This window comes from Penaeus monodon, chromosome 38, assembly GCF_015228065.2.
Source record: "Penaeus monodon isolate SGIC_2016 chromosome 38, NSTDA_Pmon_1, whole genome shotgun sequence".
Classification (NCBI taxonomy): Eukaryota; Metazoa; Arthropoda; class Malacostraca; order Decapoda; family Penaeidae; genus Penaeus; species Penaeus monodon.
In genome coordinates this window covers 854,536-860,453 of record NC_051423.1, presented here as the reverse complement: position 1 = coordinate 860,453, position 5,918 = coordinate 854,536, and the positions used below count along the sequence as shown (strand labels likewise).

The 5,918-nt window shown below is 37.4% G+C and overlaps 1 protein-coding gene across 5 annotated transcripts in view; it reads left to right on the top strand.

Moving 5' to 3' along the window:
- The window catches only part of LOC119596450 (E3 ubiquitin-protein ligase rififylin-like), a 38,623-nt gene that overhangs the window by 16,557 nt on the left and 16,148 nt on the right, over window positions 1-5,918 (top strand). For 2 of the 5 annotated variants that reach the window (XM_037945704.1, XM_037945701.1), the window contains exon 1: window positions 4,477-4,678. The exons of 2 other annotated variants lie outside the window; for them this stretch is intronic. The gene's annotated coding sequence lies outside the window, so the exon portion shown is untranslated. Of the gene's footprint in view, window positions 1-4,476; window positions 4,679-4,916; window positions 4,960-5,918 lie in introns of those variants that run through there. One more of the 5 variants, XM_037945703.1, reaches the window with a different exon arrangement.

Below are 5,918 nucleotides of genomic sequence, written 5' to 3'. Positions count from 1 at the left end.
TTTTTTCCTCCTCTCTCCCCTTTTCCCCCCTCCCCTTCTCTCTCTTTTCCCCCTTCTCTCCCCTTTTCTCTTTCTCTCTCTCTTTTCTCCCCTTTTTCCCTTCTTTTCTATCTTTTTCTATTTTTTTCTCTCTTTCTCTCCTCATTTCGCGTAATGGAGCTGGAGGTTAAAAGGGACCCTGTCCACAAAAAAAAACAACTACTTTCACTTTCGCGTCGCTTATTTTTAAGCTTTTTTTTTTACTTTGGAAATTTTATCATTTTTCGACAAAAAACAAATGTTTATTAGGAACTGCAGAGAGAGAAGAGAGAGAGAGAAGAGAGAAAAGGGAGAGAGAGGAGAGGGAGGAAAAGAGGAGAGAGGAGAGAAGGGGAAAGAAAAAGAAGAAAAAAGGAAAAAAAAAAGAAAAGACAGAACATAAAAAAGGGTAAAATGAAAGCGAAAACGGAACGGAAGAAGAGAAGAAGTTAAAAAAGGTTGACAGAAAAACGAGAAAGGGAAAAGGAGAGGGAAGAAAACGGGATAGATTGCGTGTATATGCGTTTTAATGAAAAAAAGTTTGAGCAAATCCAGAAATTGCTTGGCCCCCCGTTTTTTAAAAAAGACAAAAAAAAAAAAAAAAAAGAAAAAAAAAAAAAAAAAAAAAAAAAAAAAAAAAAAAAAAAATTTTTTTTTTTTTCCCCCCCCCCCCCCCCCCCCCCCCTTCTCTTCCTCTCCCCTCTCTCTCTCCTCTCTCTCTCTCCCCTTTTCTCCCCTTCTCCTCCCTCTCTCCTTTCTCTCTTTTCTCTCTCCCCCTGACGTTTGCTATATAACTCAAAGAAAATAATATGCAATCCCGTACAAAACAAGGAAAGAAAGAAAACAGGACAGTAAACACGTTATTTTTCTTTTCTTTTTTCTTTTTTCTTTTTTTCTTTTCTTTTGTTAATAAGCAGTTGATATTCACATACAGGCACTGGCCTGACCTGAGAACGGGGCCCCGGGTTTTGAGGAACGTTTGCAATGCGCTTTCATTCCTTTTCGTATTTTAGAGAAGAAAAGAAGGAGGAGAGAAAAAGAGGAGGGGGGAGGGGGAGAAAAAAGGTGGAAGGAGAGAGAGGGGGAGATAGGAAAGGGGAGGGAAATAGAAAAAGGAAAAGAGGGAAGAAAAAGAAGGGGAGAGAGAAAAAGAAGAGAAGGAGGGGGGGGAAAAAGAACAAAGAGAGAGAGTGGGAAAAAAAAGACGAGATAGACAGACAGACAGTCAGAGACAGAGACGATGAATGGAACAATAAATTAACAGTGAACAGATGTTCCTAAGGAGTCTTTATCTGTGTTGATAAGATAATGCACACAAACAGTGCCATGCCAGTGTGCTTGCAGTGCCATCCTCTCTCTCTCTCTCTCTCTCTTTTTCCTCCTCTCCCCTCCTCTTTTCTCTCTCTCTTCTCTCTCTCTCTCTCTTTCTTCTTTCTTTTTCTTTCTCTCTCTCTCTTCCTCCCCTCTCTCTCTCTCTCCCTCCTCTCTCTCTTCTCCTCGTCCCCTCTCCCCTGTCTCTCTCTCTCTCTGTCTCCTTCTCCCTCTCTCTCTCTCTCTCTTCCTCTCTCTCTCTCCCTCTCTCTCTCTTCTCTTCCCTTTTTTCTCTCTCCCTCTCTCTCTCTCTCTCTCTCTTTCCCTCCCTCCCTCCCTTTGTCTATCTGTCTGTCTCTCCCTCTCTCTCACTCCCTCTTTCTCTCTCTCTATCTATCTATCTATCTATCTATCTCTATCTATATCTATTTATCTCTCTCCCTCCCCCTCTCTCTCTCTCCCCTCCCCTCTCTCTCTCTCTTTTCCTCCCTCTCTCGTCTCTCTCTCTCTCTTTTTCTCTCTCCTTTCTTTCTCTCTCTCTCTCTCTCTCTCTTTCCCTCCCTCCCTTTGTCTATCTGCCTGTCTCTCCCTCTCTCTCCCTCCCTCTTTCTCTCTATATATCTCTCTATCTATCTCTTTATCTATCTCTCTATCTATCTATCTCTAACTATATATCTATTTCTCTCTCTCCCTCTCTCCTCTCTCTCTCTCTCTCTCTCTCTCTCTCTCTCTTCTCTCTCCCATTATTATCATCATTATTGTTGTAGTGCTGATGACAGAAGTGATCGCTTGAGGAAATATATGAATAGATTATTGAAAGAATATCAGAAAATTCCGAGAGGACGATTAAAACCACTTAATAGTTATTTCTGCATGTCCCTCTTCTCTTTATAAGCCTTAAGTCCATCGTTCATCGAATATTAATATTTGATTTCCTTGCTACGCATTCCATTCTTCAATTATTATTCTGCGTTTTTATTCTTTTTATTCCTTTGTCTGCGGCCCTGTTATATAAATACATTTATTTTATCTATCATGATTCCCACTAATTGTCTCTTTCGCGAAATCAATCAGAGCAGTAATATATTCGTAATTAATAATTAATGCTCCCTTATGTAGTAGCCTCCTTCGGGGAAAAGAAAGAAAGACAGGAGAAAGAAAAAATAATGTGAAGGGCATACTGATGGGGATTTTGAGTGCACTGTTTGACTTTTTCTCGTTCAACTGTTCAACCTAGACATGCGCATGCAACATGGCTTCACTTTTTTTTTTGTCAATTTTTTTTTTTTTTTTTTTTTTTTTTTTTTTTTTTAAGAGGATGTAATAAAAAATATATTGTTTGCTGCCTTTGGTGTTCCTTTGTCTACTCCCCCCCCCCCCCTTTTGTCCTCTCTCTCTCTCCCCCTCTCTCCCCTCTCTCCTCTCATCTCTCTCTCTCTTCTCTCTCATCTCTCTCTTCTCTCTCCCTCTCTTCTCTCTCTCTCTTCTCTCTCTCCCTCCATTTTCTTCTTCTCTCCCCATTTCTCACTCTCTCCTTTCTCCTCTCTCTGTTCCCTCTCTCTCTCTCTTCCCTCTCTCCTCTCCTCTCTCTCTCCTCTCCCTCTCTCTCTCTCTCTCCCTCTCTCTCTCTCTTTTCTCTCTCGTTCTCCTTCTCTCTCTCTTTATTTATCTGCATGTATTTGTGTACCTAACATCTGTACAAAGAATCATTATAACCAATATAGTCGTTGTTATCACAAGTAATATCACTTTAAAAAAAGAAGAAAAAAAAGTTTAAACAAAGCAGAAATAGAGAAAAATTATTCACTAAAAATCTGAATAATAATTATAATAATAGTGAAGATGGTAATGACGATGAAATTTAAAATATTGATGATGATAATGAAAATGATGATAATAGTGATAGTGATGATATAGTAATGATGATGAAAATAATAATGATAAAATAATAATAATGGTAATAATAATGATAATGATAATAATAGTGATAATAGTTATAGTGATAATAATGACAATAATAATGATAATGATAATGATCATTATCATCATTATTATTACTATTATTAATATTGTTATATATATTTTTTTATTATCATTATTATTATAACTTATTATCATTGTTACTGCCATTGCTGTTATTATTGTTATTGTTATTATTATCATTATTATCATCACTGTTATCATCTTGTTATTATCGGTTATTATCATTTTCATTATTAATAATATTATTATCATTATTTTTTGCGGGTTGTCCTATTCTTGTATGGGGTCGCTGTAACCAGGTTCTGGCAGATATATATATATATATATATATATATATATATATATATATATATATATATATATATATATATATTTTTGTTTGTTATGTTTTTTTGTTTATGATAATAATGATGATACTCATGATAATATTTATTATTATTACTTTATTGTTACCATTATTGTTATAATTATTATCATTATCATCATCATCATTATTATTATTATTATTATTATTATTATTATTATTATTATTATTATTATTATCAGCATCACATCATGATAATCATTGTTTTAATTATCACCGCCACCAACATTAATTAAATCAACGTCACTATGTAACACTGCTGTTATTACTGTTACATATTCTATTACTCATATGACGTTGTATGCTATTATTAGTGCGACTCTCGGTATTACTTGTTCCAATTACATCCAATTCTTGTTATGCATTAACGCTTTATTACCAATGCATTATACAGCTATTGTCTGTATTAATCTCATTACAATTAATTAGTCTTTATATGAATATTATTTCTATATTTATAGCGTTAATACGACTCCCCACCCCCTACTCCCACCCCCACACCCCTCCTGTCTTATGGGCGATAGATAGTCATTTCCCTGAATTTTCCGGCCGGCCGATAGATGGCCCTTTTTTTTTTATTCTTGGTTCTCCGTCCGGCCGATAGATGGCGCGTATTCTTAGTTCTCAATCCGGCCGATAGGTGTTCTTTTTGTTCTTGATTATTATTATTATTGTTTTGATTAAAATATTGATAATTGATGATTAATGGGCGTGTGGTTTCTTCATTATCCATCCAGCCGATAGATAGCGCGTATTCCTACTTCCCCGTCCGGCCGATAGATGGCGCGGATCTTTAGTTCTCCGTCCGACCAATAGATGGCCACACATCCCCCCTCGTAACTCCCCGCGCGGCCGACAGATGGCGTTGGTGCGGCCGGAACGATCAAGTTGTCAACAAAACCTGGGAAGCGACAGGAGCCTCGGCCGACTTTATGCCTTTGAGGAGGGAAATTTCGGCATTTCGGCGTCGTTGAGAGCCCGGAGGGAGATCATTCCGAACAGGTGAGGCGTCGGGGGTGAGCGTGGCGTCGATTCGGAGGCGAGAAGGTCGGGAAATGAGGGTCAAAACGCCGAAAAACATGAGGCGGGGGAGGGGGAAAAGTCGTGTTTGTTTTGGGTGCGTTTCGGGAGCCTAGTGTTTTTCCCCCAAAAGATAGTGGTTTAAACGTCATTATTTTTCCTTCTTTTAGTCGCTTATCGAATGTCACGTGATAGTGAGTCATTCACTGGCTGAGCGGAGCGTAATAAGGACGTATTCCATCGCGGAGTCGCGGTGAAATAAGGTGAAAAGAGGCTCGTTCTGGAGAAGCTGTGGCTATTTGCCTGAAGGATTTACCCAAAAGGAAAAGGGTTATTAAGTACCCGATTAGGAGAAGGAGACCGTCGTCCAAGGATTAAGGATGTCCGTAGTTGTTCTTAAATGCACAGTGTGTTGACAGGAAAATCGTGAGCAAGTTTACAAGGAAAAAAATGTATCATATAGAATTGCTTCATCTTGGAGGAAAGCTTGAGTTTTTATCAGAATTATTATTATTGTTTTGTTTTATAATTTTATTGTTTGTTGCTATTATTATTGTTACTATCAGGATTTTTATTATACATTATTATATTATTATATCACTATTTTTTTGCAATGCTATTTATCCATGATAAGAAGTTCATTAAGCAGTATTGTGGACTCGGCTTAACATCCTAGTCCCACAATCATTGTACAAGATAGAGCTTGGATTGTTCCCGCATGTGACTAAATCACCACAGACTTGAAGATCTGTCTTACAAGTAGGAGGAGGAGGTTTATATGCTTTTGGTGGTGGACAGGGGCGTGGTAGACTCAAGCCTAAATGTCTAAAACTCTGACATGGCTTTACCTTTACATTGCACGAAGTATCATTATACAGAATAGTTTTGTCTTTTGACTATCTAGCCAAGAAATTAGATTTTGTCACTGTTTGCTTGGCATTCTTTTAAGTTTTCCAGAAAAGCTTCACGTCGCTGTTATTACAGAACCAATTGTGAAATGGCAAGCTGGGTTATACAAAACAGAATTAACTGCCTGTTGTGCTGTAGTTTATTTGGCCGGTGTTACTTTTTCTTATTTATTCTTTTTAAGGAATGAGTCTCAAGATAGAATGCCTCCAACTTCTCTTTTTTTCTCAGAAAATAATAATGGAATAATAACAAAATATGGAGGTAGTGTATAACTAAAAACTTCCAACTCTGCACATTTTTTATTTCTCTGTTT